We start from the raw sequence: 25,898 nt of genomic DNA, 5'->3' as shown, positions 1-25,898 counted from the left end.
CACTTTTGGACCGAGCCTTGATGTACAGCAAATCAGCCAGATCAGCATCCCGTTTTAACCCAGTCCCGGTGCGCAGATGAATCAATCTTCATCAGAAGGCAGGATCAGAGCATCCCAGATCTGGAGAAGATGGCCCGCTCCAGCGGTTTGCTCTGTCTTTGATGAGTTGACAATATGCTTTGTGTCACTCCAAGGATCGGGCATTGAGTTCATAATACAACCATAACAACAGACATCCTACCATCTGTTAAGTTTGATGGTGAAGGCAAAGTCACAACTGGGTACAGCTCCAAAGTATTATTTAGTTCAACACTAGATCTAACTTAGTGACAGACATCTTCACACACATAGAAGTCATTCCTGGTTTTAGCCGTTGCATCATGCTCGCTGCATTTCTTAAGTTGCAAGAGCGAACAACAACTGCCTCGGTCTCCATCACCTGGCTGTTTTGAGTGGGTTTTACATACCCTTGGCCTGCAGAAGACCCCAACACGGGTTTTGAGAGAGGGAGGGGGAGACCTTGTTGAACCGTGAAGGAAACGCTGAATTGGACTTTCACACATGGGCTAATTTAAGAGAGCCCTGTTGTTTTAACGCCATTCCAAGGCCTTGGACTGTTTTGGGTGGAGGAGAAAAAAAGAGAAGCAGACAGAGAGATTCTTAACCCACTGCCCTTGGGATACCAGTCTGCATTCCTGCTATTGGCTTGACCACAGCAGGACCCCTGCAGTGGGCCGAGTGCGAGTAGGCTCTCATCGGAGAGGCTCCTGTTGCACTGTGTATACATTTCACTGTATTTATTCAAGAGTTTCATAGCATTAAAAAGCATACAAAGTTGAAATGCCAGAAAGTATCACTAAAAGTTTGAGTATTATATTTGGCTGAAGTGGAAAAGTTTCTTTAGGAACTGTTTCTTCTTCTCTGTTTAATTTCCGGCAGTGTAGACGCAGCATGTGCATTTTGTTGCCACACACCGCTACGTGCCTACACTTTGTCAAAGAAATTGACAAAAACCTTGTCCCCCTCTCCCTTTGTCAGCCCTCACAAATGTATTCATAAAAAGAAAAATATACATGTCTTAGGTCAGCAAGAGGAAGCAAAAAATGTTAATTGGTGATGGTGTGGATATTTACATTTCTGCGTGAAACCAAAATGTATTTATTCATCACGTAACTTCCTCACTAAAGTAACTCCACTTCCGTAATTATTTAATCCCAGACCACGATCTTTTCCTAAACCTAACCAAGTAGTTTTGTTGCCTTAACATAAGAAAATGTACTTTTCATAAGATACCATACAAACCGCTGTATGAGGATACTTTGCATAGGTAGATGTTGGATCGAGAGGCTCCTGCTGCCTGCTGAGCTCATCAGTGGGCTGGTGGGTTTTCACAGAGGAAGGAGGCTTGAAGTGCTATTAGACTTCTCCTCAGTGTGTTGGGAGCAACAGATCTACGCATGTACACACAAACTTGCCACAACTCAATTCTCTTTCCCAACCTCCTGCCAAAATTGTTGTTATTATTTGTCATCTGTTCTTGTTGTGCGCTCCTCAGCATGTTGGCGCACGTGTCCCCTTCAGTAAAACAAGGACGAGTGGTTTTGTCACATTGTAAAGTCATCAGAAGGTGGGCGAAGCAGCAAGGGCTCCTCTGCTGGCTCTTATGTCTGACTCGTTTCCACCGCCTTGTTATGAGTCTAACAGTCACATCCTACCCACTCACCCCATGGGAAGAGGTGTAGAAAAAGCAGAAAGGGGGAAAAATGGACTGAGAGATCTCAAATGATAGACGACTGAGAAAGGGCAACTAATACGAACGTGGATAAAAACGGGTCTGGCGTGCACGTGAAGCAGAAGGATCCCATTGGAGTTGATGACAGAGACGAATTAGAAACAGAAAGTGCTTCCGTCACCGGAGCTCCATCTTCACATAATCCCTGATCTACGTCATGAATCCTGATCCTGAGCCTCTGTGGTCTTCTGATGCCAACACTCACGCTCTCCCATCAGTAACAGCCTTTAAACAAATGTTTGCACTTCATTACAGTGCAAAATCAAAGGGGCCTAAAGTGGCAACAGGTTGCGTGAACAATGGAACACTCCGTCAATTTGCAATAAAACGAAAGATCCTTTATTGCAGCATTGTAACAGCAAACACTGTTTCCAGCTAATAGCATAGCCAGCTATAAAAAATACTAATATGCATCTATATTTTTTAAATTGCCTGTCGGCGTCAAGTGTTGAATGAAACAATTTAAAGTTTTGCACGGAAGTGTGGCGCTGCAGCCATGTATAAGCATTTATTAGGAATATAAAACATGTTGTGAGCCTTCATGGTAGTTAATAGTGGTTATTGTGGTGGTGCTAACAGTGACACGCTGCAGTTAGTCAAAATACTTTTGTTATTTTGTCATTTATGGCAGCAACTGCTGTAAATTGTGTATTTGCTGCATCATAAATGAACGATGGATGGGTTTTCTTTGGGTATACTGATGTTAAAAAAAACACCACAAAAAAGGTCTGGTTATGTTTGTTGCATGCATTTGTTCTTTTGTTTTGTCTGATACATTTGTTTTTCTTTGTATCTGACGTCTGTCTTGCAAAAGACATCTTGTTCTCAAAGTGATTAACTGAATAAATACAGGTTATATAAGTGACCCAAAAAACTCTGTTAATCTCTTTCAGCAGAATTCTTTTGGCAACGCGCTTATTTGCTTTCTTGCTGATAGCTAGATGAGAAGATCGATATCACTCGTGTCTGTATGGTGAATATGAAGCTACAGCTAGCAGTGTGTTAGCTTAGCTTAGCTTAGCATAAACACTGGAAACAGGGGGAAACTGCTAGCCTACCTGGCTCTGTCCAAAGGTTAAACAAAATCTGCATATGCACCTCTTAAGCTCACTTATATCTTGTTACATTGCTGCAGCACTCTTAATGACAATTGCTTGTATTAAATGCTACATATGTGCTCCTTGAGAATGGCAAACTAAGCTTTAGTCAAACTAGTAAAGGTTCAAAGATATGGATATTCTAAAAACACATTATTTGCAAAGATAATCCATTGATGCGAAAGCAAAATGTGTCCTTAATGTGAAGCAGGAGCTGATTCAGCACAAGAAACAAGCCTCAACTCGCCACTGAGCTGATCTCCACATGTGTCTGCATGGTGGGATGTTGAGCAGGCAATTGTTAGTCAGTTAATTAGCAAGTCTAAGCATCATAAACCCCAGTCTGGCGGTTGCTTTGTCGTGGCCTTCATGCTGGAATCCGCCACATCCTTCGCAGAGACGTAATTATGCAAGGACAGAATTATGCCTTCAAACAAGCTGCGTCAAACGTCTGAACTGGTTTTAAAGAAATCTCACGGTCGAGGTCGGGATGACAAAATGTCTAACTGAAGGAAATTGAATTCAGCAGTGCTGCTCTGTGAGAGCAGTCAAGTTGAAAAAAGTTAATAATAAAACGGGATCTACAAGGACCGCAATGACATTCAAAGCCGCAGTGAAAAGGAGGCCTGTGAAAAAGTGCTGAGCCTTCTGACGCAGCATACCTTGTAAAACATGACTGCAGTAGCAAGGAGTCATCAAAATGTGCTGCTTGATGCTTTGATGGGTTTTTCTCAGCTTGACAGAGGATGTTGTGAACGTCCACGAGTGTAAGAATCTTCCTAAAAGTCAAATCAGCAGGTCTGAAAGAAGTCATGGTAAAGTTTGTAAAGCTCAAATCAAATCGGTGGAGCTACGTGTAGCGTCCTTATTTGTACATGAAACAGAATGAAAGTAAGAATCCTCACGTTGAGATCACCTTGACTGAAAATGCAAAGTCTGATAACATTGTGTTGTTGTGTGAATGAATCAGGACAGAATTCCTACATGTTCATTTCTTCCTGTCCAAAGGTTCTCCTGTCTGTCTCCAGGGGGCAGTATGGTTGCATGCCCACTGCATGAGCTGTATGAAGGTGTCCTTCTGCACAGGCCTGCAGCTGCTCTCACAGTATAAACTCCAAAATTGAGCTTTTTGCTCTCGCAGCAGACGGCTCCTTTGAGAGCGGGATCCTGCTGTTTATGCCAAAATGCCAAAGTTAAGCAACTAACATCTAGATTACGGTGCACATTTTAGAAACTATCCATGAACATCCTCAATTAAGCTAAACACAGATTTCAGAGTGAGTATTTGGCTGACACAGGCATCATTAATATCATGCTTTTTAGTCCTGGAACATTGAACCACTTGGCCATATCTTACTGTTTTTGATTTCATATTAGTGCCTGCACAGATCCATCGGCAGGTGGATGTGGCTGCTGTCCTGGCGGGGTCAACCACCAGACCGCCAACACAACAAATATTCAGCAGTTCTAGTAAATCAGAGGCATTTTTTTTTAGCAAAGATGTTGTGTGACCATCTCGAAATATATATGTGTGTGTGTGTGTGTGTTATATAATTTTTAGCACTGACGTTAGACGTTGACCAGAATGCAAAGCAACCATAATACTGACATGGTGCATTGTGGGTAAGAGGAGCTATGCATGTTTACCAAGCATCTGTTTATGCTAAGCTCTGTGAATTCTGGGGTTGAAAGCAAGTCCAGGCTTGTTCTGTCAAGGTTGGTGAAAGGCATTCTGGGGAATGTAGGAAATCACACAAACTCCTGGAATGAATTCAGAAACAGTTGAAATATTACATTGAATATTTTCAGGATTAGCCAAAAATGTAATGATGGTCAACAAGTCAGTTGAAGTATCTTGAAATGCACAGAGATAGAACGAGAGGGAGAGGTTGGGTGTTGGCAGCGGTGGTGAAGGTGATGTGGGGGGTTTAACAGAGAAAGAGAGGCCTATGTTCCCTAGTGCCTCTTCCAAGAAATAGACATAGAAAAAGAGGTGCGTGTGTGCGTGTGTGGAGGAGGAGGGTTAAGCTGACACATGGACAATGTCAATGTCAAGATATGCAAGCTGCAACCCCTAACAGTGTCTGCGACCCGGTATTATATATATATATATATACTATATACTTATGATGACTGCTTATAGTATTTGTGAATGCTGATTCCATATGTATGAAGGGTGTTGTAGGACAGTGTAATCTTGCTAATACATACATGTTTACTGAGGAGGAAAATAAGTAAAGTAAGCAATAAACAACTAACATACACCATTTTACAAATACAGCTGTACAAAGTCTGAAAAAAAAGTCTCAGATCATTACGTAAAATGTACCCAAAGTCTTCTTAAAGTTCATCATTCCAGTGAGGCTCAATAACAAAGCATCACTCTGCAGAACGAATGCTCATTTCAGCACACTTGCACAACACCTTTATGGATCCAATTCCAAATGACTACTCTATTGAGATTCATTACAGTGTTTGTCTGTACTTCGTGTGGTACGCTGCCAAAATCTAGTGTGGAATATTTAAGCTCTCTGCGGAGATTCATAACTTTATTGGCTGCAAGAAATGTCCTGCGTTGCTTTACACCTGTGAGCTTTGTCAATGTGAGGACTTCTACACTTGTGGACCTACGCACACATGTTCCCCAACTCTGTCTTTGTAAGGCATCCTTATGTGAAAATGGTAGTGTCGACGTGTCGAGTGCTGATCAGGGGACATGTGGCTGGATTTAGTCGTATATTGACATTCAAGTATGTGTGTTTTTCAATGTCAGTCACCTCACTGTTGTGTTTTCATAATGTGCACCTGGTTCAATGTCCATCGGGGGAAAAACACCTCTGCATCGCTGATTATATCGCCTCTCGCTCTGTACGTTAGACGAAACTGCCCACCAGCAGCATCAGAAGCGAATTATCCCACTAGCGCCCGCCTGCTTTCCAAAAGGGCAGATTTTGTTACGTAACAAAGCCAAGAGCTGCATGGAAAACCTATTGCTGTTCCCAGTCCTGTTCCTAATCCTCCCTGCAGTTGGCCTTAAGCCCCTTTAGCCCCGTTGACAGCAGTCAGCCAGGGGTTGTCATTAGGATGAAAGCTGTGCGACTCACCTGGTTACACAGCTGTCTGTTAGGAGGGAGAAGGCATGATTACAGAGGAGCTGGTCCTCCCGCCTTCGCTAGCATGGACCAACACGCCGCATGAAGCAGAGATGAGAGGGCCGGGTCGGCCGGGCCACAGTTGTTGTTGTTGTTTTGCCGATGATGTTGCTTTTTGTACAGGGCTCGCCGACTTTTCAACAGGTGTTAACATGTGCAGCCTGCACTACCTGTATTGGCTTTTACTGTCCCACAACAGTAGATTATGTATCAGTGAGTTACCGCAGCGCTAGACTTGAACCTGCGGTGTTTCATGTCAGTCCTCAGGTGTTGTCCCGGCCTGTGGCCCCGGCAGCAGGGTTCACTTCACCTCTGTGCTTTGTGCTATGAAGTTATGAACTTTGCACTCGTCAAAGTCCTTTGAGTTCAAAGTTGTGAGAAATAACTCTCTTGAAGGAACTGTGCAAAACAAAAAACCTTTGAAATGACAGCATGTAACATAAATCTGCAGCTTGTTATCTAATAATTCATATTTTTCTAAATAAGTAAATCCTGTTCCTGTTGAATGAAATATATAAATGCCAAAGGAAAATGTCAGGGTTGCGAAGTGTTGCATATTTGACAGTTAATTTGAGAACAAATAATAGAGGAACTGTTGGCATTAACATAGAAAGAAAAGAGCGTCACAGCACCAGACACCGACTGAGTGATTTCTGAGAAGTGTTAAGAAAAAATAAGTAAGGGCGCTTACCACCTAATAATAAAAAAAAACAAATGTTAATTTTCTGTGTTTCTCTGCTGCACATAACAAAACACAGCCCTTACTACCACAACGTCAATGTTTGATTTGGATTTGGTCACACAGGCCTACATCAGTGAACTCGAGCCTCGCCATAAAATCCAGCTCGGCTCACACAGAGGGACGTCCTGAGTGTAAGAGAGATTTGGCAATTGGACGAGAGAGATTTGGCACACTTACCTCTGTTGACGTGGGCAGGCGTTGTTGAGAAGGGTCCCCGCGGCCTCATGGGAAAACCCTTTTGACGTCAAAGTACGTTCCAAGCCCACAGATAGAGTGTTTTCATACGAGCTGCCTGGGTTTAGGTTACAGTATAGAAGGGGAAATTGCAACCACAGAGCTGAGAGGAGTGGAGCCTGAACTTCAGCCTGGAGGCCTTTCTCTATTACTCTCCTCCACTGCTCTACCTTGCACCTACATAGAGAATAATTGGGGTATTTTTCTCATTCTGTTTCCTTTCCTCCCATTTTAGTTCTGCGTATCTTAATCTTCGTCCTCCTGATGCTTTTGCATACTCGGGGTCGGAGAATTTCTTCGCCTCACATGCACTGATGTTTTTCTGCTTTTCTCCTGTTTTCTAAACTTGTATCCCTTGTTCTGCTCGCCTCTTCTCATTCATCTCCTCTGGGTTATAATTGCATTTCTCTGGAAAGCACCGCAGCAAATGTTTTTCTTTTTCTTTGTGTAAAAATGGTTTTGACATTAATTCATTTAGACTCACTTAACTTCCCCCCCCCCCAACGCTCCTTGCCTCCCCTCCAGGCTGCTGTATGCTGAAGGTGGCGTATCTGAGCGGTGACAACTCCAGCTGTTTCCGCTGAGAAGTGGCGGTGAAGCATTTACGGAGTGTGAGTCGGAGGGTGTGAAGCCGTGGCCAGCTGTTACCTCCCCTCCCTCTCTGTCCCTCTTTCAAAACACATGCATACACACAGAATGCACATGTGCACGCTAACATCCACTTACGTACATGTGCGCCAGATATGCATGAATGTGCACGTGTCTGTGTGTATTTATGACTTCCGCAGCACAAATCTTTGATTACAGATTGCACAGCAGACACGACCACAAATAGCTGGTTTAAAGTGTTAGTAGGTCGGCAGAATACGGTGTTTAAAGTGTAGTTCTGAGTAAAAGATGAGGTTCAACCACATCTAATAATGGTCCATGATGGTGCGGATCATCACTTTCTTCCCTAGGGTTAGGGTTAGGGTTAGGGTTAGGTGCCTTGATGTGTACCGGCCATAACGCTGAAGTTCAAACAGCAGAGAGAGGAACAAGTAACTGTTTGTTAGTGTGTGATGCAGCTGTGGGATAAACACCTACAGTGACCTACAGTATAGCATTCCAACTCTCCTTGTAGCTCTGTTTTTGTCTCCACTAACTCCTGAGGGGAATATTTGGATCTTTGTTTGGCTAAATGTTCACCAGATAGTCGCTAACGCTGAAAACACACCAGGCAGGAAAATGTGTTTCAGGCGGGAAGAAGTTCTTTGTAACAGCTGTAACAAAGTAACAGGACTCTGCTCATTGGCTGCGGATATTGTCTGGTCGCAATTTGTTACCAAAAGTTGAACTATGCCCAACTTTCAATAGACATTGCATGGCTGATCTCTGCAGGCCGCACTTCAGCACAGCTGTCTGCCGTTTGGTGCTGAGAAGCTAGCATACTGTGAGTTTATTAGAGCTTATTCACTTATGCATTATGCATCTAGGTGTTGAGCATACATGCAGCAAAACATTGGAAGTTGAGAAGGAACTGCAGAGTCGGGGGATCATTTTCAAGTGACATGTTTCACATTAATCCTAGCCTCCTCATCCTAGCTTCTGTTTATTGAATGTTTATTGAATCGCTTGTGTCCTGATTGTTAATTGGATGTTAGAAATCACAGTGCTGAGAGTCGCCAACACAAAGCCCCTTTCAGGCCCAAACCATATTGCATGTAGAGCTTCTGTGGTTAATGCAAACACAATAAATCCTCCGGTGTCTTCAGCACATATCTCTCACTCTACCTCCTCACGTTTCACAATTGATTCTTTTTACACTCTGCTCCCCCACAATGAGAATGTACTGAGGCCATCTGTAACAACAAACAGCAGAGCCCTGTGTTCTACCCGGTTGCCCATTTTCTCGCTGGCGTGTGCTTGTTTTCTCTCTCGCCCGCTACATCTCAACTCATTGAAATTTAGTGGCCCGCCGTTTATTTTACAGCACTTTGCCAGGAATGTGCGGGGGGCACACACCAAAGAATTGCCAATGAAATCCAGAAAAATAACATTTGGCTTCTCTACCAAAGGAGATGGGAGGGCCGAGGAGCTTTTTTCAGTGACAAAGGTAATTTGCAGTACGGGTTGGATTTCAACTGCAAAATGTCCGCTGAGTGCATGTGTGGGGAGGCGGCTGGGTAATGGCAAAAAGGTGAGCACAGGCCAAAGTAAACACACCTTTTTACAATAGAACCTCTTACTACTCGCACTGCATGGCTGGCAGGGGAAACTGCTGGTATAGCTGAGGCTCAGGAAGTGCTTCTCGTGTGTCACGGGGGGTTAATTGTGTTTTGGTGTTATCTTAGAAACAAGACCCCCCATAAACCCCTTCAACGCCCCCCTAAAGCCCCGTCGACTGCTGCTACGCACCTGGACAAACACAACAATATGGAATTATGAGTTACGATTGGATAGTGCACTTGTACTGCTTGTAACTCTGTCCATAGTCTCTCCAGCTCCTGAGCATCAGACCCAAGGCCACACACTGTGCACAGTCTGTCCTTTTTTTTTTTTTTTTTTTGCAGGGAATACATTCTACATGCAAAATATCTTCTGTTTAACATCAAAACTGATTCTTTCCATCTCTCCTTCCACGTACTGCAGCTCTACCTGGACGCAGGCCGTCCTCCGCTGGGTGTGCTCCAGTCATAATGATGGCCTCTGTGTGTGGCGTGTTAAGACAGCCGGAGAAGGGGGAAATTGCTGCTCTTGCTCCTTGCATTCTTGGGCTGGGTGTCAAGGGGCCTCGCCGCCGCCGCCGCACTCTGTGGCTTCCGTGATCAGCTCGCCCTCAACAATGCCGGCCCGGTTGCGTGTGGTAGGGAAATAGTTGGCAAGAGAGTTAGTCTGCATGCAAAGTCAGTCAGCAATGATGATTGGAACTTATTTCTGATCTGCTCTCAAGTTGAACATCTCAGGGCGGTCGACGTGATTAAAAGCTGGAAGCTATTAAATTGATGCAGGTTATTAAACGAGTTCTTATTCCTGTTCAGCATATGACTTTTTATTGTCTTAGGAAACTTATTCTGTTGATAAACTAATTCAGCGTTTATCAACTGGGTCGGTGGGGGGCGTTTGTGTAAAGAGGGCGTTGAGGGGTTCTTGAGAGGCATTTGTGTGTTTAATGCCAGTTAATCCTACATTCAAATTCACATTTTCACAATTGTATTACTTCGACTTGCTCGGCCGCAATTACCTGAAGCTTTTTTCCCTCGAGGCTTTCCCTGCTAAGGACGAGGCCTTTTTCCTGAATCGCTTGCTCGCAGCTTTTCATAGTTTTCTGTGGAACAGCATGCTCCGGTGCTCCGGCCGTTTGGATCGCAGAGCGCAGAAGAAGGACATAGACCTAATGCACAGCAGACTGTAGGGCAGGTAGATGTTTTCTTGAAACATTATCACCATATTCTCGTAAAATACAACTTCTTTCTTCACTTGTACACAGATATGTGGGATATGTTTTGAACATGAGTATAAATCTTGTTGAAACAGATATGAATCTATCAAGTTCATGCGCACTGACTCAGCAGGGATAACATTATTTCCAAGTAAAGACAATTTCCTGGAGGAATGAAATGAAACATACGACCTTGTATGACATAATCAAAGCTGATGCATCAATTTTGACTTCAGATTGGCTGTTAGTGATAAATAATGAGACTTAATTAAAGTTTAAAATGTGCATTGTCATAAATATACAAACAAATAATAATGACATTCCAACAGTTTGGTTTAATCGAATCTGTTATGTTGCATTCAATGACATACTTTTTTATGATATAAAACATGGAACGTCTCATAGTTGCAGCATTAGTTTGCAGATTCAGATGTCGACAGACACGACTTCCTCGCTGCTTTGTTTAGCTCTGATTTATGAAGCGTTGAAAGTTAAAAAGGTCATACCTGCATCAGGAGAGAACAATAACTCAGGTCATCATTCTCCTTCCTGTAAAGACCTCCCTTTGCCAAGACCAATAAGTGGACAGCGGGAGAGCGATGTTCTAAATGCGTGTACAACAACGTGATCGCGAGCCAACTGTGTGTTAGCTCCAGTAAACATCTCCGAGGCCGATGCTGCAGAAAGTCCAGATGAGCAAGGTACTCTGGAGTAGAGGAGGGAAATGTTGTTCGTCACAGATGTCGATTACGCTCGATTGCTTGTTCAAGCAGACATCCGTCCTTGGACTCTCTCTGTCTCGTTTACTCTTCTTCTACCTCATTCTGCGGTTAACGTGCGTTGTTGACCTCCTTGGCCCACACGGCCGCTCCATCTCTCATTCCTGCTTTCATTCCTTCAAAAAAAGATTTACAAGAAGAGGCCCAGAGCCGGGGTTTCTCACTCCCTGCTGACGTCGAAGCTCGTGACATTCCCATCTCTCCTCCTGCCCATTTATCATCTGTTGCAGTACATTTACATGACTGTGTTTACACACAGCAGAAGAAGAGCGTCCGGAGTTCCAGCAGGGGACGTTAGCGGAACTAATAAGCTCGAGGATTCCGAAATATGCGCGCGCCCGGGTTGTCACATTCGTGTCGCTCGCGCACGCTCACACTGAAATACACGTGTGTAACCAAAAAGCACGCACTTGAACGTCACACATACTTTTGAAGACAAACACACAGAAGTACAGCTCCCACAGTGAGTCACTTAACCTCGTGTCTCCGAGGTCGACCACCATTCATAATACCATCAAAATGAGACATTTTAACGCGCGTGCACGCCTTTTTGGCACCATGAGCGGAGGATGAGTGATGGCGTCTCATCTCTGCACGTGGGCTTTGCTGTGAGCCATGCATGTGCCTGGATGGACCATATTTGTGTATTTTTGCATGTGTGCCAGTGTGAAACTCATGGATGTGTGTGTGTACCACCAGTGTTTTTCACAGAGGGCCTCATCAGACTCTCTCTTCGTGTTTTCTTTACCTCCCTTGCTTGGGTTATTGATAGGCATGATTTACACAGTAATTATCTAAGCATGCGGTCTCCGGGACTCTGGCTAACGTGCGGGCCGACGATTGAGGGGAGGATCCCCGACACTACTCACGAGAAGATATTCATTATGGGAAGAGAGAGGAGAACCCGGTGAGTTAGGGAGTCAGGTAACTCTTCCTCTCGGTAATAACTTGTAAGGCTGTTGTGCTTCCTCTCCTTCTTAATGACATATCCTCAGTGTTTTTCCTAAGCGAGAGTTTATACCCTTGCGTACTCTGGATCCACCAGGGACACATTTTGGTTCCTTTTCCAAATACCTCACATAATTTGAAGCATGAGAAAGAATGGGGGAGCTCTGCCCAGTGCTATATCTCGCACTGCGAAATAAATCTATCATAACAAGTCAGTAAATTTAGTTTAATATAGTAACTTGGAGTCCTTTTTTGGAAACAACTGAAAAAAAGTACAGTTAAGTGTAATTTACACTAAACTAAAGGAGTATTTAAAAAAACAAAAAAACGTTTTAAAGATAATGCCACTTGTCTTACCCCGCTGGATACATTTTTCAAAATAAGAGTCCAAGACTGAATATTTCACGGCTAAATGACAATGTGCTGGATTAATGACGCAGAAATTCATACAGCATTCCGTGTTATGGTACCCGGCAGACTAGCAGAGGTCACTTCCCTCCTCCTGGTATGTGTGAAGGTAATAAACCCAAACTGAGTGTAACTGTCAGTGGGAGCTGCTGGCTCCTGATTAACTGAACCAGTGTTGCGTTAAGGCCTCGACAGGCTCGAGCCTCGTCGAGTGCTGAAAAGCTGAATAAACATCCCCCTCCACAGAGCGGGGATACATTCATATTTGTTTTATTAATGAAATAAAATGTGACTAAGAGCAAAGCATCAGGAACACTGTTTTTCAAAACGGAGGTAGTGCGTATTTGTTTGAGAGGCTGTGATTGCTGATTGAAGAAAACCAGGCTTTAGTGGTCGCTGTCGACTCAAGCAGGGGGTCAAGCCGCTTCAGGTAAATATGTTGCAGGGATGTACAGCTGATGTAGCGCCGGTTATGTCACCAAAGTTGAGGCCTGAGGCATCGGCCACTTTGGGAACCGACGGAGAGGAATGTGAAGCTCGCAGTGAGACCATCAGACACTTTGGGGGAAAAGGTCGCTGAAGCTTCGCATGAGCTACCTCGTGACCATTTCAGTCTTTGAATACTTAGATGTGATTTAAAGTTCTTGCCACCTGTCACCGTCTATATTTGCTGCCTTTCCAAGCACTATTCTTTATCGACTGGAGGATCTGCTGTCCTCAAGCCACATAGCTAAACAGGAGCCACTTCCTCGAAAACCTGCCCCGTTACATAAGAAGCAGCCACGTCTAAAATGTTTACCCTGGCAAAACGTCCGTCACCAGGGGTGCCAAGTCGAAGGCCGAGCTGTCACCACTTCTGCCCACTTAGACTCCGTCTGAATGAACACTTGGCTCCGAAAAATCTCCAGCTCCCATTTAACCCCAAATATTGTGTCGTGTTTGGTCGGTTTTCGAAAAAAAACGTATCGAATGTTCATCTTTAGTCTAAAGGGGAAAACTTACAACGGTCACGGTGGTTCGATAATTTCAAAATGTTTGCTAAAATATGCGTCATGTGCAAAAATATTTTCCAGACACGCGTTTTCATAAGTGCACCGAGGTGAATCCAGGTCAAAGCCTTTTGCACTAGTCTTCCATTTAAAGCAACTTCAGTTTGAATCAGAAACACACTGTTGGTGTCTCCACTGACAACACATCACACATTTTGCTGCACAAATCCTGCCCGGAAAAATTAACAATGTAAGTTGCAGGCACCCAACTGTTTCCCCAGCAGATCATTGCTTTAATGCCGTAAGTACTTAACAAAGGAAATGTCACATCCTGTTCTTTTTTTTTGTTTGATTCAAGCCCACAGTGCCCTAACTACGTCATACGTTGTGCTTAGTGACGCGTGCCGCCCCTGCTGTGCACCCTTTGGTGTCTTCCAGTTAAACTATACTAATAACATTAATACAAGCATTCACATAAGTTCCCGAATCAACAAAGGTGACTTAGCATTAGATCATTTTTGCGTGCACGTAGGTGAGTTGGTGTTAACACATTAGTAAGCCTTTAGTTTGTCATGACACACACACACCTAAGCACTCTATCCTTTAGAGACAAATACAGCGAGAGAGCGAGAGAGAGTAATTACGAGCTGCAGCTGCTATTAAAGCCACATTTAGTGAGCAAAACACGTGCATGCAAGACTGAACATATGAGCTGGTGAAGAGACGGCCTTAAATGGAATAAAACGTTACATTCCTATTCCTCTTTTCTCACAGATTCACATCCCTTTTCAATTCATAACGCAAACGACCCATGACAACAAACAGAAACTGTCTTCGAGTGACCAAACTCACAACTTCCCCAATTACACATTTGTTTCTAATTATGTAAAATTCTTGGCGTAAACCAGAATTCTGAACACCATAAAGAGAGCAGTACCCCTTCTCCCTGTCCAACCACAACTTCCCCTCTGATGTCACCAGTGACGCCGGTCTGTAGCTCACCGCACCTGCTCACCACCCTTCGTTTCCACGGGAGGAGCTGAGCAGAGGATGGGGGCGGCAGAGAGGAACAGGAAAACATTTTTTTTTGTGTTTGATGGAGCTTGTTAATGACGCTGTGGCTCATCGGGAAACAAAAGAGGAAACAATGAGGGCGGAATAGTGTGATTCAACTCCCTGGTCAATAGCAGAGGGCAGTGCCCCTCGTCCAGTCATTGTTTCACGCTTTCCGGAGGTGGGAGGGCTGAGAAACACCCTCCGTCTCCTAGTGACCACACATTATGTCCAGTTGAGTATCTCCGTCTGCCAGAAAACTGTTTATTTGAATTGTAAAACAGCGTTAAAGTTCAGCTGTAAAAAGCCAAATGGAATCATTATCAGATATTTTTTACACTGTGGCAAAAAGAAGGAATGATTTATTCTCTGTTATTCATCTACTTTACTGCCGTAAATGATTAATATTGTTTTTTTTGTGTGTGTTATAAACCTGATTAGTCAAACGTCTTGCATCATGTCTCCCAGTCAACAGTCTTCGAACGCTTGTTCTCGACTTTATAAACTCGCTGCTGACCGGCGCTTCGATTGTGAGTCTTAAAGAAATCTTCTCCTCTGTTATTCCAATACTCAATCTAGCACAAGTTACGACACAGTCACGTGCAGACTCACACACACACACACACACACACCTACGCGCACATGTGTATAAACAGATGCCCACAAACCCAGAATTTGTGCGGCGTTTTCTTTGCGAGGGAGCGGGGGGCATTAAGTCCGAAACACACTTCCTCCTGTGTATTTTTCTTTGAGTGCTGGTTGAAATAAACCCATCATGTTCAAGAATGTGAAACAAAAGTTCTCCTTTCATGAACCAAGAATCTGAGATAACTGGAGTCATATGGGCCCGCCTGTTTCTCTGCAGCAACAGTCGGGAGGGAAACCAGGTTCCACTATTAGATCTCATTCTCAGCAATATAAAACCATTAGTTTTCAAAATGTAGGCCGCGTTTAAAGCAATATATTAAAAGCGTTATATGCACGTGTGTGATTGGGTCACACTTTGAGGATGCTTTTAATCCTATAAACGTAGATATTCAACAAAGTGTTTTTCACGACATCTTATGTAACCCTTATCCTGACCTTTGCTCAACCTCTTCCACGTTTTTAAACCTTAAAACCAACTCCAAGATTAACCCCAACACTCAGGTCAAATCTTTTTTATTTTTTAGCTTCACATAACCCCAGTGTCTAGTAAAATGAAGTTAACCTGCCAAAAAATCAGAAGTATTTTCCATGGCCCTGGAATCACTTTGGACTGCCCAAATAAAGTGTGATTGTTCCGTTTGACTGCGAACCTTGATGCTGATATTATATCTAATCCTTCGGAGACTTGACCACTTGTGCTGAGTGGTGACTGGAGCCTCTAATTTTCTCTAAAGCCGAGGTCAAAGGTTAGACAAAGATCAATAATCAGGGGTCCAGTTCTTAGACTGCTCCCTGTTGACACACAGAGCCCACGATTTAGAGATGTGTCGTATTATTATTATTCCATACACTGACAGTATTACTATAAACCTTGTGAAACCATTGAAGGATTGCCACTTGAGCAGTATTTTTCAATCCAAAATGAGGCCTCTTTTGAAACCTCAACAAGTTAGTGTCACATAGTTAGTAAGTTGAGAGCTTCCTGAATTCATCTTAAATGTCTGAACATTTCCAGAAAACTGAGCGGATGTACAGCACAGCCTTGAATCAGTCCATATACGGAGCTGTGCAGTTATTATTATCCTGACTGACAGACAAATTGATCCGTACCTTTGGCCGGGCACCTCAGCTGGGCACCTCAGCGTAAAACCTGAGAGCCAACGTCCTGACACGAGAAGGATGCCGGGAAAAGAACTTTCCAAAGCAAAGAAAAAATCAATAGAAAGAGCTTATTTTGCTCACGTTTTTTGGAGCGCTGGAAGCTGGACGATCAGCGGGGTTGCAGAGACGCTGGAATGCAGAGTTTCTGGACTGAAAGTGGAGGTTGGCAGAGAAACCGCTCCACCGCTCCAACAGACAATCCTCTCAAGTCACGATTTAAACACAAAGGCAGCAGGTATAATACACATTGGAAGAAAGTGCTCCACTGCAAGGACTTGAGAGTAACATTATCTAGTAGTTTGGATTAATCACTTTAGCCACTCTTTTGTTGCCAGGTTTTATGTTATCTTAATTGCTAAAGTAACAGTAGCCCCTCTTTGCTTTAAATCAGTGTCAAAAACAATGCCGCCACGCCGCCTTCACTGCATTCCTTCAATTAGCGCCTGGACTTATGTGTCAAATTTCTTGAGCTTATCCTTTCATTACAGCCTCCCCAGAACGTTCCATCACAATCCGGAGGAGGGGGAAACGTGCAGACTCAGCATTAAGGGAGGCAGGACAGTGAAAAGGGAGAGCTTGCACCTTCCCTAAAGATCTATCTCTTTTTATTTCAGTCTCTCCTTCCTCCTTGACAAAGCACACATTGCACAGCACATATGGGAGGCCCCCTGACAGGAATATGAGTTTAAAGGAGGGGAAAAAAGAGCTGATGCACAGACTTACAGGAACAAGGACTGCTCTGTGTAGCCCATTCATTCATGGCAGGTACCTCTGTCTCCAGCCAAACATCAAATAAGAAGGAGGCACCCACTAGTAAAGCATCATCTTGAAAAAAAGAGAGCCCTCTATGTGTCTCCAATTTGCTGTATTCTTTCCCCTTGTCTCAAACACTTCTCAGATCCAAACTTAATTTCTTTTTATGGAGTGGAAAATATTTACGAAGGTTTTAATGACTCGCGCGGAATCTGTTTGCGAAGGAAAATAACACACAAAGAATTCCCTCGGGATGGATGGATGGAAAGAAAGGGAGAGAAGAAAGAAAGGTGGCGAGCGCCATCAGGAGACCCGGATTTTGGGCCAGAATGACAAAAGCTCCGCCGCCATCGGTAGAGCGCAGAGGGAGAAACGGACAGAGGAGATGAAAGAGGGGGAGACAGGCATGAACGGAGAGGATACAGGGCAGCGAATGGTCAAAGCGGAGGCACAGAGGGGTGGGGGGGGGGAGCCAGACGCCCTGGCTGAGATTGAGTTGTGGGGCCGATGGATGGATGCCTTTCTCGGCTTCTTGTAAATGGGACAAAACAGGAAAACACACAGTGAAGCTGTTTTTTTCCAAGACTACCCTATATACTTTGGGATCAAAGGTGAAACCTGGTACACATTAAGTGAATTGACAGAAATTGACAACTTTAGCTTTGACAACTAAACAGCTGTTTATGAGAAAAGGTCAAAAGGTCGCAGACAGGTGACGGTCTTGCTCAAAGCGGGATCAAAGCGGGATCAAAGCGGGGTCCTCCAGAGTTCAGGGTCTTTGTGAGTGCAGCTCATCAGCAAAGCAGGAGTCCCAGACACAACAACGTGCCGTAGCCTCTTTTTTCCCCTTCTCTTTGTCCCCGCGATGGGTTTGATCCTCTGATTATAACCTCGTTTACGCTCCACTGCAGAGATCGGATGAATAGACGTACTTTGAAGCACCGAAAGAGGACAAATTTGTATCCCCACGTGTCCAGAGACACCCCCACATCCCAGCTGACAGACAATCCAGGGACACAACAAAGAGCATCTCTGTTTACTATCCGCTGTCAAACGGTAGACACGAGGAACTTCTAACTGCTAATTAGCGCGGGAGATGTGCCGCGCCGTGTTTTAATTTCGACTTCTACTCCAGCAGCCCCGTGGAGGCTTTCCGCTCTAAATACCCAAGAATTGCATCCACATGGACTGCGGAGGAGCGAGTGGGTTTTGCGAGGTATTTGCTCAAGGACCTCTGAGCCTCTGTGAGGACTGAAGCCAACACTGAAAACCTGACAAAGCACCTGGAATCTGTTTTTGTGCTCACGTGTATTCATACTGTGTATGTTTGGATGCGTGAAGACTGACCCCAATCTGTCTTTGTTCGCACAAAGTATCTCATACACCATTGATTATAATTTAAATTAATTAAAGATTGGCACACAGTGTATGAATTTAAGCCTGATTAGGTCATTCAATTTTAGAATCAGGACAAATTCCTCTGGGCTTTATTCTGATATTTCTAAGATTCCTCTGCTTAATTTAAAATAATTAACATGCTGCACTCGAGTATTTCTTGGAAATTCATTCAACACAACACAGCAGCGATTGCCACTGCTGAGTAGTGATGATCTCCTCAGGAATTCAGTGTCAAATGAGACGTTTTTGCTGACTGACCTTTTTGGTTGTTGGCAAACAAGTTTTAAACCCCTTGGACTCCTGACATGTCGGACAGTTTCATTGAAGCCAGATGGCTCGTAGAATAATCTTGCTTCCACAGGCTGTAATGGTGCATCCCTTTATCCCAGTAACATATGACAGAGACAGAGATAAGAGTGGAAGACAGAGGGACTGGAGGATCAGAGGGAGTCAGAGGCCATTTTTCCACAGCTATAACTTACAACTCAAACAGGAGCTTCTTATTAATGATAGATGATTAAATAGCTTCACCTTTGTTTCACCCACCACTCTTTCTTTGTCTGATCTGTTGGTCATCCGAAAAGTGGAGTGTGTCTTGAAAATGTGGTTGCAATTATTTACAAAATGATCTTTTTTCTTTTTCTTTCTTGAACCAGGCAGGAATCGGTGGAACGGGTTGACTTTCCAAAGTGGCTCAAGTGGACATATGCTGTTCGCCATGTCTGTTTAATTAATGACACCCAGGAAAAAAAGCAGCTTCATTCATATTTTCATAATACTGTAAAACGCGGCTTCACAAAGTGGTTTTAAGTTCATGTTTATTTCATGTATTGCATGTTAATGGTGATGCAACTTGTTGTGATGTCCCAGGGTTGTGTTGCTGACCCCGATTGCTGACCTCTCTCTAAGGGTACGGGAGGCAGTATCACAAAACATTTTCCTTTTTTTTTAATAAATTCTTTCTCACCGTGTGCTAGATAAATTATCGAGGTGCCTGGATGTCAGGCAGCTAAAAAAAGGACAAACACAGCAATTCATGGCTATAGGAGCCATTCCTCATTATGCTACGGTTTTCATCAAAGTGGGTATCAGGCTACTCTGTCTGCAGTGAAAGAACAGCTCGTTTAGGATATGTGAGACTGCTGTGAGAGGACTTTCTCAACAACTGTTTACTATTTGTGGTACGGGACCAGATCCTCTATTTCCCCACAACACACATACAGTTTATGGGATTGTGCCTGCATGCATAAATCTGAAAATGTAACCCTGTTGTTTGGAATATTTCATCTACTTTATGTAAATGCTATTTTACTAAACAAAGGAAGTACTGCAAGAACACAATTTACTGTGAAAACAATGGCTACTCCAGCTAACCTCTACTATTAAAACTCATCTGAAAGAGTAAGCTAAATGCATGCCAATCATGCTGTCTTGTATATTTATTAAAGTAATTCCCTTTTTTTGCTGAGAGTTAGACGAGAAGATTAATACCACTCACATGTATGTACACTAAAACCAAAAGGACACAGCCAGGGGGCTGTTAGCTTAGCTTAGCATAGGGCCTGAATGCAGTAGGAAACAGCTCGCTTGCCTCTGTCCAAAGTAGATCAACACCTCTAAAGTTCACTTATTAACACGTATCTTAGGAGCCAGTCGAGCTGTTTCCCCCCTGCTCCAGTCTTTATGCTAAGCTAGGCTAACCGTCTTCTGGCTCCAGCTTCGTATTTGCAGACATGAGAGTAGTATCGATCTTCTCCTCTAATTCTAGGCAAGAAAGTGAATAAGTGTATTTCCCCAAATGCTAGGATGGGTAATCAGAGAGGCTCTATCATTTAGTTATTTAGCCCGCCAAGTCCATATCCTGGTGTTTTTTGACAATTGGGTTCACCGCAGCCTTACATTCTCACAGAAGTTCCAGACAGATTTAAGACAGGATCTCAACAGTCTTGGTGATAGAAGCTCTTGATCTATAACATTTGTCTGAAACTCCTGGCTAAAATCCTGTGGCGTATGATTCAGCTAATATTTCAAATTGATCTTATGAGCTTATGAGAGCTACTGTATATTATACTCCACATTAATACGATGCCCTACTTGATAACATTCAGACTGTGGTGTGCATTTTAATACTTATGTTTCTATATTTCTATGCATTGCCGTGTTCTTTGTGGAAGATCTATAGACATGCACACATCTTTTTTTAAAGTTTTATTCACGGACATACAAATGCTGTTGGGACAAACAATAAAAGCTTTGGATCAGTCGGAATATAAAAATGACATGTGTATGCTTTCAATATGCAGATAGTTTTTTACCAAATGTTCTTTTTCTTAATAAAGCGTGAAATGTTTATTTCCAAACAGTCTTTTGTTTTGTCTTTGAATAAAAATGCTTTGATATGTCGCAGTTACTGAGAGCCACATGTTTTTCCACTAGATTGATTTTTTTTTTTGAGTCGATCAAAAGACACATTATGGAAATATATGCAAGGAAACATAAGTGATAGCAGAGTCAATAAACACAAAAAGAAAACACAAAAAATAAGTGATTTAAATTGTTGTAAGTCCTACAAATTACACAAAAGGGAGAGAATTAAGCACCTTGTAGAGTCATTGGACTTTCAAACCACCGGGATTGTTTTCTCACATTTAAAACTCACTCAGGTAATCCCACCAGACTCCTCAAGTTGTTAAACAGCTTCATTAACACTTTATACTGCTATAAAGCCTGCAGTAAATAAACAATAACTTGCTTGTTACATCTAAACAGCAAGAGAAGGGCCCCGAGGTTGTAATGGGAGGACTGGGGCTTCACACTGCTGAGCTGGTGAGTTTGCAAGCATAAAAGTTGGGGCGAATGGGGAGAGGAGGGCTGCGCACGTGCACGACTCCCCGTCCAAATAATCACTCCCGCCTGCATCTCAGCTGAATGATCTTGGGGGCCCCTGGAAAAGAGGGTGGGAGGCCCCTTATCTAAACAGAGAGCTGAGGGAAAAAGGGGGCCCTACGGAGTGTCAAGGACCGCAGGAAGTATTCAATCCTGTTGTGACATGCTCACCTCTGTGCACAAATAAAGCATATCCAGATCCCCCCCTGACCTGCTTTGAGCTTCACATATGGAGGCCACCAGACAATGTGTGCGTAGGAGGTGAGGGTGGAGAGAAAAAAAGAGAAGAGAAAGGTGATGGAGTTGAGAAAGGAATAACAGAGATGGAGGAAAAGAAGAAAGGCTGAGGATCATGGACGACTGAGGTGGGGATGATGCAGCAGCGCTGGTATTCTCTGACACCATACCTTCCTCTGCACGTGTTGCACCAGATACATGGTTCTCATCATAAGGTGGAAAACTGGCCCGCTGCCAGCTAGGTACTTGCCATGTGACTTCATACCCAAAAGTCTGATTTTCCCTGCTCCCAACCGTCCCACATGTGTTTCAAAGGTGTACATAGAGACACACAGACAAAAACAAAGTCATCATTTGCATTCTCTCATTTATTTATAAGGGAAACGGGGCCATTGATTTGAAGCCTGCATGGTTTGAAGCTTTGCATCGCCCCAAATTTTAATAAAACATCTGCTCCTAAATAAACATCACTGCGAGGATGCAAATTATAGCCTTGGCGAGGATCCGCAGAGTGAGACGCAGCGAAGCGAAACATCCATCACTTTTTCCATCCTCATGAAGTTAATTAATTTTTATGAGCGTTTTGCTGTTTGCTCCCATTTGTTACACGAAGGTGGCAGATCGGAGCATGCTCATTTTTCACCTTTGTTTACACTCTAGGCATATTGGCTTTGTCTAATTTACCTAATTTATAAAGTGCAAAACTGCACCACTTAAAGATTTTTCAAAGACTCTGACATCTGGTGAAATTACACATGCTGGCACAAGATTGATATAAACAGTGATCCACTACGCAGGGGCTCTAAAGGTGTTGTACGTCCTCAAGGCAGACACAGACACAGATCCTAACAGAAACAGGGTTCCTGGCGCAAAAGTCTCAGGCCTTGACGTCTCAACCTGCACGCTTTATTGCAAGAAGCGTCACTACCTGTCAGCAGTGAATGAAAAATGCCCCTTTCCAAATTTCATCCAACAGTTATTCAATCATTCGTCATTTTCCACTTTCAGGGGTAATGAGGACCAGGTTCATGAAACAAAGTGAGACTGAGGGAGAGACGAGGAACAGTTAGGGCCAGCAGATAAGTGATGTGCGGTAGTAGCAGCAGCTCCTACGTCTAGGATGGAGTTTTAGCATCACGGCGTAGGTGAAGCTGAAGTAAGCCTCAGTCTGCTGTAGGCCTGGAAGCAACTTCAAAGTGGAACAAAGTCTTAAAACCTTGAACGAGGAAGAGGAGAGTTAATTGAGAGCATATCATTTCCAGATGGCCCACAAAAAATCGGCGAGAGATGATTAAACTGCTAAGAAGCAATGGAAATCCCTGGCAATTAAGCCAGATAGCTGCCATATGCACCAGACTAGGTTAGACTGCTTCTTTTCTCTTCTTCTGTTTCATCACCACAAACACACTCGGAAAATATCTCGCTCCCATCTGATGGACACCGTACTCATGCTCAACCTTATTCATGGCTTGACATGTACAGCAAGGCAGCTGATGATGGAGGGGGAAACGAGTGAGAGATTGGCAGAAATTGGAGATAATCGGGGAAAGGTGCCGACCTCTGGTGACCCCAATCTCACCGTCCGCGTCCACTTCACACAGAGACTGATCAGGTGAGCTGAGGTGAGGAAGTAGGCGGGTTTGGTTTCATTCTTCACTATTATTTAACACAATATAGAAATGTGTTGGTTGAATTCATATGTAAGATCCCTTATTACTAAAATGCCAGTACCATTTTGCGTCTTAACAATACAATAAATATTTTCTTTAGTGACGTGAAGTAGCCATATTACCTGTTGATTTTTGTAAACTGAAAGCAATTTGACTTTTTTCTAAAGATTACATAAAATTCGACATTAAATATCCCACAAAGTAGCATTTGAGGTCACAAGCATACTCTGACCTTTACAGACAGCGCCTCAACAAGCCATACTAATGCTTACTAAACTCTCATTTCTTCGTGCAGAATTAAAAGCCAAGCGATGTTCACCGAATCATTTATTCGCTTTCAATTCAAGGACTGACCACCTGACGCTATTTGAATCTGAATACAGCAAATTCCATCATTCCTGATCTCCGTCCAGGTTAAAACATATGCCGAGACAAAAATCATTTCACCCAGGCCTCTTCCAAGGACATATTATGACAGGCGGCCACGCTCCGCTCCTTTCACGGTCGCAGACGCACGAGCATCACATATAATTTACATGGATCTTTCTGCTTTTGGAACTGTTCTGAGCACAGGTCTCAATGCAATCCACCTTTTGGAGAGAAGACGCTCAGCAGTCATGGAAAAATATGCCTCCCTTCAAAAAAAGAAATTTCCTGCAATCACGGTGGCTTTACTGTACTTAGTTAATCTAAATAAAAAGAGAGGTTATTTGTATTCGTCTAATTTGATTAACTGGAAGAATTTTGAGGATTTTTCCATCCGAATTATTCCATTCCTGGTAAACAGTGTGTTATAAACAGAAATGTTATTTTTATAAGATATTGATTCATTTCAGTTTGCCAATATCTTCCCCGAGCAGTCTGCCTTCAGCTTCAACCTCGAGACAGAAAGTATAACGCTGCAGTTTGTAGTCTCGGACATCTCCGGGCTTTTGCGGTTGCCAGGAAGAGCTCAAACAAGAAACAAATAGAATTGAGTGCAGCACACCACAGAAATGACAAACCGCTTTTTGAAGAGTAAATTCTCCATGTTACTCTCCCCTCCTCTTAACCAGCGGGGCTTTAACAAGGAAAAAAACACCCGCAGACCCATCATCAGTCCATTACCCTCAACGCATTCCAGGAGTTACTTTATGATGAAGTGGTGGAATCGTTTTGGCGTGCCCATTTTTTCCCCAATGTGCCGTGTCTCTTTTGACGTAGATTTCGTTAAAATCAGATCTGAAATGATGAATTAAAACTGTAAAATAGGTTTTCATCTGGGCTCATTAACGCAAAGTTTATGTGACCATATCTTTGCGTTCGTAGGTGCCGTTCACAACCTCCATAACTTCTAAGATATGGGCCACATGTTATTATGGACTGGTTGGATTTAAATGCTCACAAAACTAAAAAAGTCTTCCATCAGTCATTCAAGTGCTGAAGTCTGTCATCTGTGTTTGATGTGTGTGTGTGTGTTTTCCCTTTGCCAAAAGGACAAGAACATCATCTATTAGTAATACTGAGCGTCAGCAAGTCTTCCACAAAGCTTTTAGATTATCAACGACCACACACGTGTGCTTTATGGCTTCTTTAAGCTGACGCCATCAGGAAGGCCTTTCTGATCGCCTGTATGTAAAACAAATACAAGGAGACTGGTTTTTATTCCAGAAGCCATTCGATTTTCCACGATACAAGAAAGGGATCATCTTGTGTAAAGATGCAGTTTAATTTAAGACAATTTTAGAATTTGAATGTATTTTTAATGGATGTGTATTTCTGCCTGCACGCCCGTTTGCCTTTAATCGCCCCTTGAGGGACACACTTAGTATTTTGCATTGAATTGCATGATTTGTTGTGATGTGTTTGACTCCCGGTCTCCGATATCAAAGTCCTTTATATGCTCCAGACCTTCCCCGACCTCCTTCTCATGACTTCTGTTGGATGTCACAATCAAGTCGCCACAATCCACTGTGGAAAAATCCAAGCAGGGCACCATCACAGCTGGAGGGGAAACTCTGTTGACAAACACAGAGCTTGGTGATGCTCATTTCTTCCACCAGCCCCCCACCCACCCCCCCTTTAAATAAATCTTCTTTCTGTCTGCTGCTGTCTCTGTTGTTCCGGAGCGAACCATAAACTCTTTTTTTGTTGGCAGAGCCCTAAATGTGTCTTATTTTATTTCTACGTTTGATGTCACACAGAAAGAACATGTGCTCGAGCATGTGAAAATCTGTGCATCCAAAAAGTCCCCCAGATGCTCTTTACCCAAAATCCCAAAGCGTTTATGATAACATAAAATGTCCAAATGCTGTGCAAGGTCTTGAGATAGCCAAAAGGTTCTCTGCTGATTCTTGCCAGCAGTAATTCTGTATATAAAAAAAGGGATCAGAGTTGGTTGGAATGAAACTCCTCATCTACTTAGACGAGAAAAAGCTTTTGTTCTGTTTATATTCCGACAACTCTTCTGCTTGTTTTCACAATTCTAAGTAACCATGAAAGTACAGTAAGGGGCCCTGCCTGCAGACATATTGTCCTGTAATGCGCCGTG

The sequence above is a fragment of the Cottoperca gobio genome, chromosome 2, assembly GCF_900634415.1.
Source record: "Cottoperca gobio chromosome 2, fCotGob3.1, whole genome shotgun sequence".
NCBI classification, from domain to species: domain Eukaryota; kingdom Metazoa; phylum Chordata; class Actinopteri; order Perciformes; family Bovichtidae; genus Cottoperca; species Cottoperca gobio.
Note: the sequence above shows the minus strand (reverse complement) of the source record.